Source organism: Gallinula chloropus (genome assembly GCF_964237585.1).
Source record: "Gallinula chloropus genome assembly, chromosome: 1".
In the NCBI taxonomy this organism is placed as follows: domain Eukaryota; kingdom Metazoa; phylum Chordata; class Aves; order Gruiformes; family Rallidae; genus Gallinula; species Gallinula chloropus.
In genome coordinates this window covers 165,637,205-165,650,618 of record NC_140085.1, presented here as the reverse complement: position 1 = coordinate 165,650,618, position 13,414 = coordinate 165,637,205, and positions in this window count along the sequence as shown.

The window sequence follows — 13,414 nt, the reverse complement described above, 5'->3', positions numbered from 1 at the left end:
CCTCTGGAGTTTTCCTAGTTTCATGAGTCCTCCATAAGAACTGACAGAGTGTTTTGGATGTTTTCCAGTATATAGTGCTTACCTGCAGTTATAAAACTGTTAAACATAATTTACTGTTATCATTATTGTAATTTCTAAGTCTGTGATCCATGAAAAATAATTTAAAATAAATTATTTAAAATAAATTATTTTTCATACCCAGTGATGATCAACTATGTATTAATAGCACTGAAATAAGAAAAAAAGTAAGACTGTGTATCGCAGCTACTGAGGAGCAAAACAAGTTTCAGTACAATTCTAATAAAAAGTTGAGATGTATTTTTACTAACCATAAAGCATGTTGTTCACTTTGAAGTGATGAGATATGCAGAGACTTATTTTTTGCTCTTGAATGCTCATTCTGCCCTCTGTCTGAATTATGTCGAGTTTATCCTGCTTGTCTAACAACTCAGATAGTTATCCAAACTTTGGATGCTTGGTCACAGCTTAACTGAACCTCTTGCTTTATCTGACATAAACTGTGTGCCACTTCAGATTCTTGCTCTTTTTGGTTTTGGGCAAGTCAGATATTTTTTGCAATGTTGTTGAAAACAGATTCTTCAGTGTTGCAAACATACAGTGCAGAAAACATTAACAGAACTCTTGAAAGCACAAAGTCCTCCTGATCTCCTTTAGGCTTAACAGTGTAATGATACAGTGAAGACAGAGTCTTTACTGCAGAACACAGTGTAGGATCTTATGCACTGGCTTAATTTCCACTGTTATTTTATTACATTTTACCATTGTTTTGGAACATCTACTTATTTTCTGTATCATCTGCTCTGATGCAATTTAGTGTTTCTTTCCATGAATCCTGCTTGGAGTGTGAGAGATGCTGAAGTACACCTGGGTCCCTACGTGAAAAGATTAAGGCTTGAATATGTAACTGCACACGGGGACCAGCTATTGCCTAGACAAGAGCCAGAAGGGTCACGAATTTCTAGTCTTGACTCACTCATGTTTTCCCTAACAGCAGACAAAATTATTCCATGCAGTCATCTTGTTGCTTCTCAGAAAATACTTCAATCCCGGCACCTATTGTTTGATTACTCCCTCTCGGCTCCCCATATAGACATCAAGCTTATATTTTCCAAAGAAATAATACCAGTATATGAGAAATTAATCTGTGTCTCTGCTTCTTTATTGAATTATATTAAAATATGCTTTATTGACAATTATTTTGTTCAGTTTTTTTGTGTCAAGCATGTAACATGATCCTTCATTTTAATGCTACAGTTGATACAATCTGTAAAGCACTATGACATCACAAACAACAAAATGCTATTTATCCAGTTCTCTGTACGTGTACTATTTTCTGAAATTAAAACTCTTTGGAGTAAAAAAACCCCACAAAACAGAGTATGTGAAAAGAGACATCTATAGAATTCAATTAAATTTATCTTACTCAGCTAAATCCCTGATATTGGTTCACATAGCCAAAAATAATATATTAAAAAAAATAAATCCAGAAGATGGTCATAGGTACAAAACCAAACCAGATTGTGCAGTCATGTTTTTCTGTGGCATTAAGGTAGTCATACATAGTCACGTTTTCTAAAACATTATATCAATAGTAAGCCAAGCAGAAATGAAAAAAAGTTCATTCAATTATTTGACTAACTAACCATACATGAAGAGGGACAATAAATGAATAACACGTCACATTTTTACTTAAACTTCATCCTATTCTGTCTCATCTTTCTAATAGAGAAGGCTTAACTTTATATGACACCCAATATGTTTATAATTCCATGACAGCTGCTGATGTTGTCTATACAGCATAATATTTGTGGTAATGTGATTATATTTTAGATGTCAGGTAGGACTGTTACTACTGTAAGAAAGGAAAGGAAATGTATGAGAGGTAAGGATATTTATTGTTTGTGTGTGCTTTTATAGTAGTTTGGTAAATCTCATATCAGAAGGAAGAAAGGTGGGAAAAAAGATAAGTTATTATTTTCATTATTATCCATTAATATTATTATCCACATATTTTATTATTAAAAATATTATTATGGAACTTTTTATTCCAGAAGTAAAAATTAACAGATGACAGATTTATATGATTTTATGACCTGCAGAAAAATTTTTATATAATCTTGAAAGTGTTTAGTCATTTTTCTTTCTTACTTCTTCCTTTCTAATCTTTTTGACGCTTACACTTCTATATAATATATGAGAACACACAATTTAAACACTTCCTTGTCTGTATGACAGTATGACTAATGATTTCCTCTATGCATTAAATGCAAAAAATCATTATAATTAATGAACACACATTTTAATTAAAGATATTCATAGTTAAAATAGGTTTGATATTTTAACCTTTTTTAAAATAGCACATTTGAACTGTTTTTACCTCTGTTTTTAGTTGATCAGCTTCTAAACAAGATGCTAATGAATTTCTTTTCATATACAAAACAGAGTGCTCTATTTTACTTCTTCCTTTTCTTTTTTTTTCAGCATGTCAAATATTCTTTTCTGTTATCATTGCAATCCTGCTTTTTTATTATTTAGTTCTAACTTATTCCTTCCTGTCCTATCATCTCTTCTTCTATCTTTATGCAATATGTTTTGACTGCTGCTAGCCTACCCTATTATCCCTCTCCTGTCACCTCAGGTCTTTTTTTCATCATCTCTTTCCTATCCTTTATACTTCCACTTTCATCTTCTGTTTTTGTCTTCTGAAGGAATATTCCACCACTTTGTGCTGTTGCCTGCACCTTTCATTTTTTTGCCCAAATTAAGAGGGGAAAAAAAGCCTTGTGTCATTTATCTTTCTCTTATTTTTTTCTATTTTCAGTCTTCCTATAATAATAATTTAAACAATATTTTTAAACTTTTTTTTCCCTTTTTTTTTTCCCTTCTGTTAAATGTTTCTAGCAAGGGAATCCATGGTGCCATTCATCTAACCTATTTTAGATTTCTACAATGTAGATGTTTACGCATTTTTTTGGTTGCTCTACAAATAAAAGTTGAATTTAGTATAAAAAATTATAATAGAAGAGTCAGATGCAAATACTCACAATTAGTCTTTCCCCTTTATAGGTGTGAATCCTTGGGTTTAGCCTTTTCAGGTTTCAGAAAATGGTATTGGAGATAAGGAGAAATATCCAGCACATGCATACTGCACTAATAAACATTTGAGTCAATGGACAGTTTTTCATTAGGCTACTTACAATTAAAACCACATCTGTGAAACATTTTACATTAAATTAGTTAGTACTAACACGGCTGTCACCATACAGAGTACTAGATCTTTAGTCTCATTATTTATGTCTGCTTATTACGCCAGATTGCACAGAGTAGTCTGGATCCTTTGACCTTGGGACCTAATTCTTGAGGCCACCATATTTTTCCAGATTGCCTAGGATTTTTTTCTTTCTAAAAGGGTGTTGGGGGAGGTTGAGAGCTGGTGTGTTCCTTTGCTGTAGTTGTATTGTCACACAAAACCAAGATGTGATCACACCATATTTCTTAATCTGGAAATTTAGAAGCACTCCCAATTTTTATTTTTTTCTTTTTTTTGTGTGTAAACTTCAGGGATTTTATAGCCAATGTGGATTAAACTTCCACAATCTCTTTCAGACCCATATATACTGCTCCATTCTTTTCACAGGTGTAAAGGGACTATCTCAGATTTCACCTTAGTGAGTTTATGTGCAGGATCTAATTGATCAAAATTATATAATAAGGACTAGGAGATATCTCCACTGTTGTATAGTTGAAGGGACATATTTTACAGGCTGATTGTATATTTACAGCGCCAGGAAAATTCCATGATCTGGAAAGCTGTTATTTTCTATTTCCTTGTGATGTTTAGAAGTATTTGCATTTGGAAATGTGCATGTAAGTATCATATATGTGTACATATTTGATTAAGGATAATAGCAGGCTCAGAAAATAGGTACATAAATGTCTATACTATAGTTAGAATATAGTAGGAAGTTAGTATTCCTCATTAACTAGTCTCTGCCCCCAAATGAGTTGCAGTAAGTCACTACTTGAATACTGCTGGTCCATTTTAATAAAGAAGAAAGCATAATAGTTTTGCTATAATCAGATACTACATTTTTGCAAAACAGTGTAAAAGGCAAAGAAGGCGACATCATCTTTGTACAAACAGTATTGACATAGAGTCAGACAGTAGACAGAACAGAAACTAGTAAACATGACACTTAGTATCCCTGTTGGTGTGTCATACTGCATCCTAGCTACACCAGGCAGGTAAGCAGATCGGAAGTGATGTTTTGTGGTGTTTTTATGTATCCAGAATTGAAATAAATGTCAGTACTTGTAACAAAAAGGAGAAGGCTATTAGGAGTATTTTGACTTAATACTAGTCAACAAACTTAGTTTATAACGATGCAGTGGCTTGAGTTTGGGGAAGTAAAGAAACACAGAGTAACCACAATATGCCAATCAAAGCAGAAAAAAAATCTCCTTAAAGCTAGAAACTGTCGACATTCTAAGGTCACATAAACCTTTAAATCCTCCTAGGCCACAGCTCAGGAAACTGAGTAGTTGGAGTCAATTTGTAATGCAAAGCACATTTTGCTTAGTATCAACAGAAACTTTTGCTTTGAAATTGGCAAATCAGTTATTTAACAAAACTGACATCCACTGTCCACATTGTGTAGTACTTTCTGACAGTTTTTCAAGACTATTTAACTTCTCTTGCCATTTATTTGGAAGCTTAAGGAACAGTTATTGAAAAAGCTGCCAGTCGGTTCCTTGTCACAGGAACCTTGCATTTACTTCAGTAAAAGAGAGAAATTCAGGTAGCAATGAAGACTTAAATAAATGGCTGTATAGTATATGCGGGAAATATACAATGAAGATGAAGGTGTGTCATTTATTGTTGGGAAATAAAGTAATTTCTTTAAGACACCTTTTAAAAATTTATTTCTTATCCACTGAGGTGCTGCAAGTTTTTACAGAACAAAGACACTATACATAGCTTCTTTTGACAATATACAATCTTCCCTCTTTTTAAATGATTTTTAAAGGAACTTTTAAATGGAAATTGTAAAAAGAAAAAACTTCAAGAAGATTGTAAATAGAAGATTTTCTCAAATGTGTCCACCTTTCTTTCCTCAGCCAACCTGTGTATTGTTCAACTATGTTTTCAGAATATAACTTGAAGGGTTATTTGAACACACAAATTAGGCTATACAGCATCCTCACTGAAAATGAAGATTATATGTTGTCATAGGATATTTTGCTATTATAATCTCTTAAATAAAACCTCAGAGTCCAGTTTTAAATTTCTTCAAAAGTTTCTAATGGGTTCATAATAACATTGAAGGAATTTTAAAAGAAGCCTGAAACAATAACAAGTTTTAACAGCCCTTACCTAAACAAGACTAAGGAATAAAATCACGATCTCAATTGATTTTCTTTAACTAGTGAGATTACCTGGCAATATACATTTAACTTTAAAATGTATTTAAATATACATGTTGACATATATGCAAGAAATGAATCCATGTTTTACAGAAAGTAGTTGTATTGTAATTACTTTAATCTGACAAAATATAGCACTATAGTATGATGCACAATACAAGCCAGTATTCATCTCAAAGCAAGTTTTCCGAATGAAATGTGGTCCTGACAAAACCTTCTAACCCCTTCTTGAAATTTTAAAAGATACCCTTACATCTTGAGATTTTGTGTTGTTTGTTTAACCAGTGAAAAATTACTTTCTATTCTTCTAAAGAAACAGAGCCAATGATACCCAAAAAACCCAAGAAACAACAACAAAAAAGTGAAACTGTTAACATGCTAACATTGTAACCTTGTCATACAGTGTAAAAATATCAATTTCATAAGCTCTGTTTTAAGTGACATTTTGAAATATTTTATATGCTTTTAGTCCCATATAAATAGGGCTAGAAAGCTTTAAAACATATGTATGGCAATAACATCAAAGAAATATGGTTTTAATTACTGGAATAATATTAAAACATAGTTATTTTTTTAGCAGAGGAAGAAGCAAATGATCCCAAGGAAAAGTGCTTGTTTTTTAAAAAGGAGATAAATTAGAAAAAACGGCGAACAGAGAAATCCCACATATTCTTACCTACCAGATTGGCAGGTGGGCTGCTTTAGAACATTTTTATGACTCACCAATGTGTTAGTACTACTGCCAAAGGCAGATGGATGAAAATGCCAAGCATATGTGAAGAAGGTCAACAGCAAAGATTCTAAGAGAAAGAAAATCCAACGTTCCTGTTAACATTTTATAGTACTCTATGATAAAACTACAGGACTTCAGCTTCTTAAGATTGCTAGGAAAGAAAAACGGAATACAATGTAATTTTTGTGGTTTATGTCACGAAGTTAGCCATATATTAAATCTTCTGCTTTTGCACTCTTTCGTTTTGTTATTTTTTCCTTTCTTCTCCGAATTAGTAGTTCTGAATAGAACTACAAGACGAGATTTATTTATTCATCTCCATTTTAAAGGTGTCAATACTATAAACATGGGCTTCTGAAAATATGCAATAGAGATTTCTGGTGGAATTTTATTACTACTTATAGTACGGCAGTTTTATGAAGAGAGATCTTACTACAATATGTTCTGTTACCAAATTGATGTATATAATTTTTTTTAATTGTTTATGTCTGGTGAAGATAAAATGGTAATACATACACATGTATATTTGGGCAAAATCCTCACACTACAGTCAGTGAAGAACTAGGCATAGCAGTAAACTTTTTGTCCTTTTTGTATTAGTATTTCAATAGGAAGGTTCTGTGCTTGGTTTTGTCATGTAAAGGGTTAAAGTCTGATGTGTGGTTGAGGGATGCCCTCCCATTGAGTCACAAAGGATCCCCTCACTTTCTAAACTCCTCAGAGAAGAGACTAGGTGCACTTGGTACAGTCTTAGTCAATGATCAATGGTTTACGTCTAAAGGATTACATAGAATACCACATATCTGAGCCAACGTTTGCCCATGAAGGACTTTTACTGAAGCAGTTTTGCAAAGTTTAAACTAATCAAAAGTTTATTAAAGCAACAGATATAAAGAGTTCAGAATTGCCATTGATACATGTGCTTACTGCAATAGTGTTAATATATGACTATGATTATAATCTGGATAGACTTGACATAGGCTTGAGAAATTCTTCAGTAGCTTAAGAGGTTGCTTCATGATCGGAAAGGGTCACCTTTTAGTAGTTAAATGCAGTTTATTATGTAATTCTCTTAGAATGAGACAAAGGGAAGTCTAGCACTGAACTGAGGGATAGCTTGTTTATATTTAAAAGTTGCATTAATTACTGTATTTGCAATTGAGGCGACAAATCCTGTCAGCTACATTTTGGCATTTCCCTGCACAGGAAATAATGAGGTTTGGGAAAGACAACATGCCACACTGCCTTAACCAAGAATATTAGCAGAACTGCTAAATTTGAACTAGGATGAGAAGGAATGCTCAAGTGAGTTTTTTCTTGTAGAGGCAGTATACTAATTAATTGTGGTGAAACTTCAGCATCACAGTTATCATAGTAAAATGAAGAAAGTTCTATAATAGATATTTGTACTATTCTCAACTTCTGCATTTGGTAATAGTCATTTGGTGGTAGGAATCTTCCCTGATAATATGTCAATGTATTTGCCTGCTGCAAGAAAAGCAAGGTATTTTTCCAGAAATGGGAAACATCTTCACTTGTGTAAGCATTTTATGTAAGACTTGAAGGCTGAAAATGACTGAAAGGATGAAATTGCTGTATACTTCAGGATTTTCTAGGAGAGACAATTCACAAAGACAATTATCTATCTTATGGTTTTCATTATAGATGCATGACAGGTATGTATAAATAATATCCATGGCCATTACCATCTTTGTCGAGACCCTAGAGATACTTGGTATCTAATTCTCAGATTTTGGGACTAAGCTCTGAAACTTGACGTGGGATTTAAACAATACTGCAATGTACCATACAGTTAGACTGCTTTGTCCATTCTTACTATCAATGATGTACAGAACAATTCTAGTCAAATCTTTAAGAAACAGGCTTAAACAGCATATACTACAATATATAGCATGCAGACTAAATTTGCAGTAGTAATTACTGTGCAAATCATTGGATAATTCAGTTTCTAAATGGCTGAATGATGCATTCTAATGAAAATAATCTGGCATTCATGAGACTTGATGCTGAAGTTGCAATTTCCTATATGATTTTGGGGTAGAAGAACGTGATGAATGTTCTGTAATATTTTTTCATTCTGATAATATAGGTTTTTGTATTCATAACAGTGCTTCATAATAAGTTTATGCATTCCCCCAAAGAAGTAATTTGCAGTTCAAGTAGTACCTTTCACCAAATCTTCATAAGATACCTCATAAAATGAACTTCCTTGAAGCAGCAATTTATAGAAGTGTTTCCTAGTGCTAAACACTATAAAGCAGAATATATTTTTGTAAAATGATGAAGTAAATTTATTTTTTTTAGTCCAGAACAGTTTTCCTCATGAAGCATGTCAATGATGATCTGTGCTTAGTAAAAACTTTTCTAAAAAATGATTGTTTTGAAAAATTATTGTTTCAGAGGCACTTTGACAGACTTGAGAGATGAGCCTGTAAAAACTGCATATAGGTCAACAAATCACAGTGCAAGGTCCTACATATGGGTTGACACACTCCCAAGCACGGCTACAGGCTGGGCAGAGAATTAATTGAGAGCAGCCCTGAGAAGGACTTGAGGCTTTTAATTGATGTAAAGCTCAATATGAGCCAGCAACAACAAAATTCTTTGCAGTGACAGTAGTGAGACATTGGAATAGGTTGTCAATTTCTCCTCCTTCGCAGTGCTGAAGTCCAGGTTGGATGGGGCTTTGGGCAGCCTGGTCTGAGTATTGGAACTAGATGATCTTTAAGGTCCATTCCCATGCAAACCATTCTATGATTCTATGATATGTCAGGCTCTGAGCTCATTAACATCCATATAGAGAGGTTTAGGTCACAGATCACTAAACCAGCATGCCTGAGCTTGTCATAGTGGCCATCCAGTGGATAATATATATTTGAAATCAGTAACGGACATTATTTGAAGAAATGCACCTACTTCTAATTCTTGTTTCTCAAATATTCTTTAAATACAAGTACAATCATTTCATTCATACTTGTGTGCTTATTTTTTATAGCTTGCAGTGTTCCAGATAACAAGCTTTTGACCACCTGTTTTTATTTTTTCTTTCTTTGACTCTGAATGTCCTTCTGTTTCCCACCAGTTGTCTGCAATTAATTCCCAGAAAGGTGGTAACACCTTAAATAACTTTTGTTTCACACTAGGATGGAGGACATCTCAGATAGAAAATTATACCAAAAGGTGAATTTAAAAGATGACCTTTGTTACCTGTTATTTGTTACTTGCTGGATTTTATGTGAGGCTGTTAATGCACACAGAATATCAAAAGAAGCTGATGATCACTGAGATGGGCTGTCGTACCTTTAACATTTTTGCAGGGGGTTTTCACCAATGTTTAGAAAATTCAGTTTGGTTATGTGATTAAAAAAAAAAAATAAAGAAAAATCGAAGAGATGAGCAAGAGCAAGAGCAGCATGATCATTAAACTATGTCCTGAATCTCTGTGTTAAGATAGGAATTAAGAAATGAACCCATCTGATAGATGGGCCCATTTAAATGTGCTAGGATTTAAGATAAAATAAGAATAATCTTTAGACATGAGGAAATTAAGAATACCTCAAATGTACAGGCTTTCAGGAGAATCCTGAAATAGCCAAGATTCCATGAAAAAAAAAATATTTATATTATATATATGAAATAGAAAGATGTCAGGTGAGTATTTGGAGAGAGATGAAAGAAATAATATGGTCTCTAGTCTAAAGATCAGATAAGAAAATGTTAAAGAATATTCAAGAATAAGGAAATACTTAAGAAAAATCATTGTTCTGGAAGAAAACACAGGTGGTTAATTTTAAGGCTCTATGAATTCTGTAAGATTGTGATGCTGACCACAGAAGAACTTGTGAATCTTTCTAGAGATCAAATAATTTAATAAACAGAAGATGTGTCCTGAGGTGTAACACTGTGTTAGCAAAGCAATAAAAATTTTTGCCCAGCCTTGCTCACACCTGCCAAATGAACAATGCGAGTTTGCATATGTTTGCATCCTTCTGTACATATAAATTTGTTCACTTTGAACCCTTTCCTGATTCTTTCAATTGCAAATATAACTAATATTTAAGGTTAGAGGAAATACATTGGTGATAATGCCAGGCTTTGGTTTAAGATTCTTACATATACATATATATACAGTGTGCATTCATTACTTGTATTGTGTGGGGGAGAAGTGTCTGGTTCAGTATGAATTAGAAAGAGTTATGGAACTCTTTAATGTTATATGATTTTAACAAAGAATGGGTCCTATAGATTTAAAAATAAAGAAAAAGAATTCTGACTACATCTTATGGGTAGTTGGTGATACAATTAACAAGGGGTAAGAAGTAAGATGCCTAGAGGGAGGTGAGCACTTTGTAAGACTAATAGAATAACTAAAGAGTCACTCAGTAATGTTCCAAAAGACTTCTGTTATTAAAGCAGTGCTTCTAGCAAAATTTAAAATTTAAACTTTTATTTAAAGAAAACCCAAACAAACTGTAGTTCACTGGAGGTTTGTGTATTTCATAGGTTTCTGATTTCCTCTGTTTAAATCAACAGTAAGTATCATGAGATCCTTTTGGTGGTATGTGAAAAAGCTTTTGTCATGGTCACACACTTCATGCCTACACATTTAAGTTAAATATTCCTGTAATTCTTTTTACTGAATGGATTCAGTGTGGTGGACTTCCTCTATCAACAGTCTACATACTCTTAAAGTCTATGCTCCACAGAAAGTTGAGTGGTGGCCACCTATTTCTTTTCAAGCATGCACGTGCTGCCATGAAATAATTAAATCTCAAAGCCTGTCTACTTCTAGTTCTCAACATTAAGTATCAATCCACTTACTTAATAGCTGCATGTTTCCAAGTGGGTTTGCTTGTAAAACTTAATTCTGTACAAAGAATAAGAAAATGTCCAATCCAGCCTCTGGAATGAGATCCTTCACAGAAAGAAAGTTTAAACTGCTGAAGAGAGAAAAAGAGACGTGAAATCTCTCCAAGTCTCAGATGCTTAATCTCTGGTAATATTCCATGAGCTGGAACTTTTTTCTAGTTTTATTGCTTAAGTCATCAAGGGTATACATAGCTGTTCTTCAGTTTCCTCTGCTTCAGGACTTAGTACAGGCAAGAATGAAGCCTTGGTCTCCTATAAACTAGAGAAGAATTTGAACCTTTAAAAACTAAAAGGTAGGAACAGGGGAATGAAATTATTTCTGGCCTTGTTGAGTCCTAGGCAGAGAAGAAACGTCTACTTTTCTTTGAGTTAGAGCTAATAGCTTTTTTTCTGGGCAGTGGATCTCAAGCGGAGCACCACTGAATGAATTACGTGTGGAGATTTGAGGGGAAATTTATGTCATTCATTCATCCCCAGTTGCTAGCTTTGGATGGCATCTCAAAAAGGATGCTGACTGTTGGTAGCTCCCAACAACTGTCCTGCTGGTCCTGGATGTCATTCTGAAGTATGATGGATATGTTCCCATACGCTTTATAACAGGAGTCTAATTGGATGCTGGATTCCAACCTGGGGAGAACAGTATCAGAAAATTCATCATTACTTACATCCTTAGAGATGCTGCATTCCCTCTAACATCAGTGGAAAACAAATTTGTAAGTAGAGTTGAAAATCTCACCTAGTATTTGCATAGAACAAAGGAAAGCTTGTGATGCAAGCTTGTGATTGTTATACTCTACACTGCTCTGGTACTACCCCATCATATATATGAAACAATAACATAACATTCCAGTACCCAAAGGGGATTTACAGGAAAGCTGGAGATGGACTTATTGCAAGGGCATGTAGAGATAGTATGAGGGACAATGTTTTAAACTAGAGCAGGGTAGTTTTAGATTAGAATTCACTATGAAGGTGATGTGACACTGGAAAAGATTGCCTAGAGATGTGGTTGAAGCCCCATCCCTGCAGACATTCAAGGTCAGGTTTGATGAAGCTCTGATCTGCTTACCGCAGGGGGGTTGGTTTAAAGGTCCCTTCCAACCTAAAACATTCTATGACACAATAAAATAACATAGTGTTAATCTGGACTAACTGTATATAATGGAAAGCTGAACTGCTAATATTCTGGAAAGTTTTTTCCATTAGGAAATGTATAGTCCAACTGAATGGTTGCAGAGAGTGTGTGGAGATTTTCTAAGCAACAGCCCTGTATATAATCTTAGATTTGATCTGGACATGACAAAAAAACCACAACCCAGTAGCAAACAATGTAAACACTTAGAGGCACAGGACCATTAAATTACCTTTCTGGATAGGAGCAGATTTAATTTAATAAAACATAAAATTCTGACTGGTTTTGGTGGTCAGAAGAGGGAGCTCTAGAACCATGGCAGAGTGTTTCTAATAAGCAGATTCCAAAGAATACACTTTTATTCCTTCCATTGTTAAAATTAAATTATTGAATGCTTGAAATATTTTAAAGTATTGCACTCAATCAAAACAGTGTATCCAAAATGTTAACACTGCATTTTAAATACATATAAACATGTAAGAAATGGCAGACCAATAGCAAAAAACTGAAACAAAAATTTGCAAGCTATTTTGCTTTATCTGCTGTTAAATAAGAAGCACATGAATGCATGCAATCTGAAAGTGTTCATATATTTAATTAAAGGCTTCTATAACACATTTCTGAGAAATCTTATTTTGTAAATAATAATAATAATCCCAAACCTGTTATTTATCTACAGTCAATCCATCAATAAATCAATACTGGTCACCTTTTTAGATCCAGACAAAAATAATCAAATTAATATATTCTTAACTGTGGTGGTTTGGCCCTGTCTAGAGGCCAAATGCCCAAAGCCACTCACTCCCATAGGAGAAATAGGCAGAGCCTCCATGGCTTGAGATAAGGACAGTTTACTGCCAAATCTTGTTTTCAAAATAGTTACATTGGAGCAACTACCGGTCTTGAAACTGGTATAATCCTAGAGTAGAACCTCTGTTGTCCTGGTAGACTGATGGAAAGCACCTGAAAGGGGTGAAACGTTGAGGCAGTGGATTTCTGGTCGGGGAAATTAAGGTTTAGGACGGTCTATCATCTTTTCTTCAGACCCAGTATTCATTTAAAGAAGCGTTTGGCACTCATGTCGTTGAGAAGAAGCTTTTTTTTTGTGATGGCTAAACCTCTGGTGGAAGATCTCATTCGTGGGAAAAACTGGCTCCTCTTTACGTATGGTGTGATAGGCAGCGGGAAAACACACACAATGACAGGATGTCCTG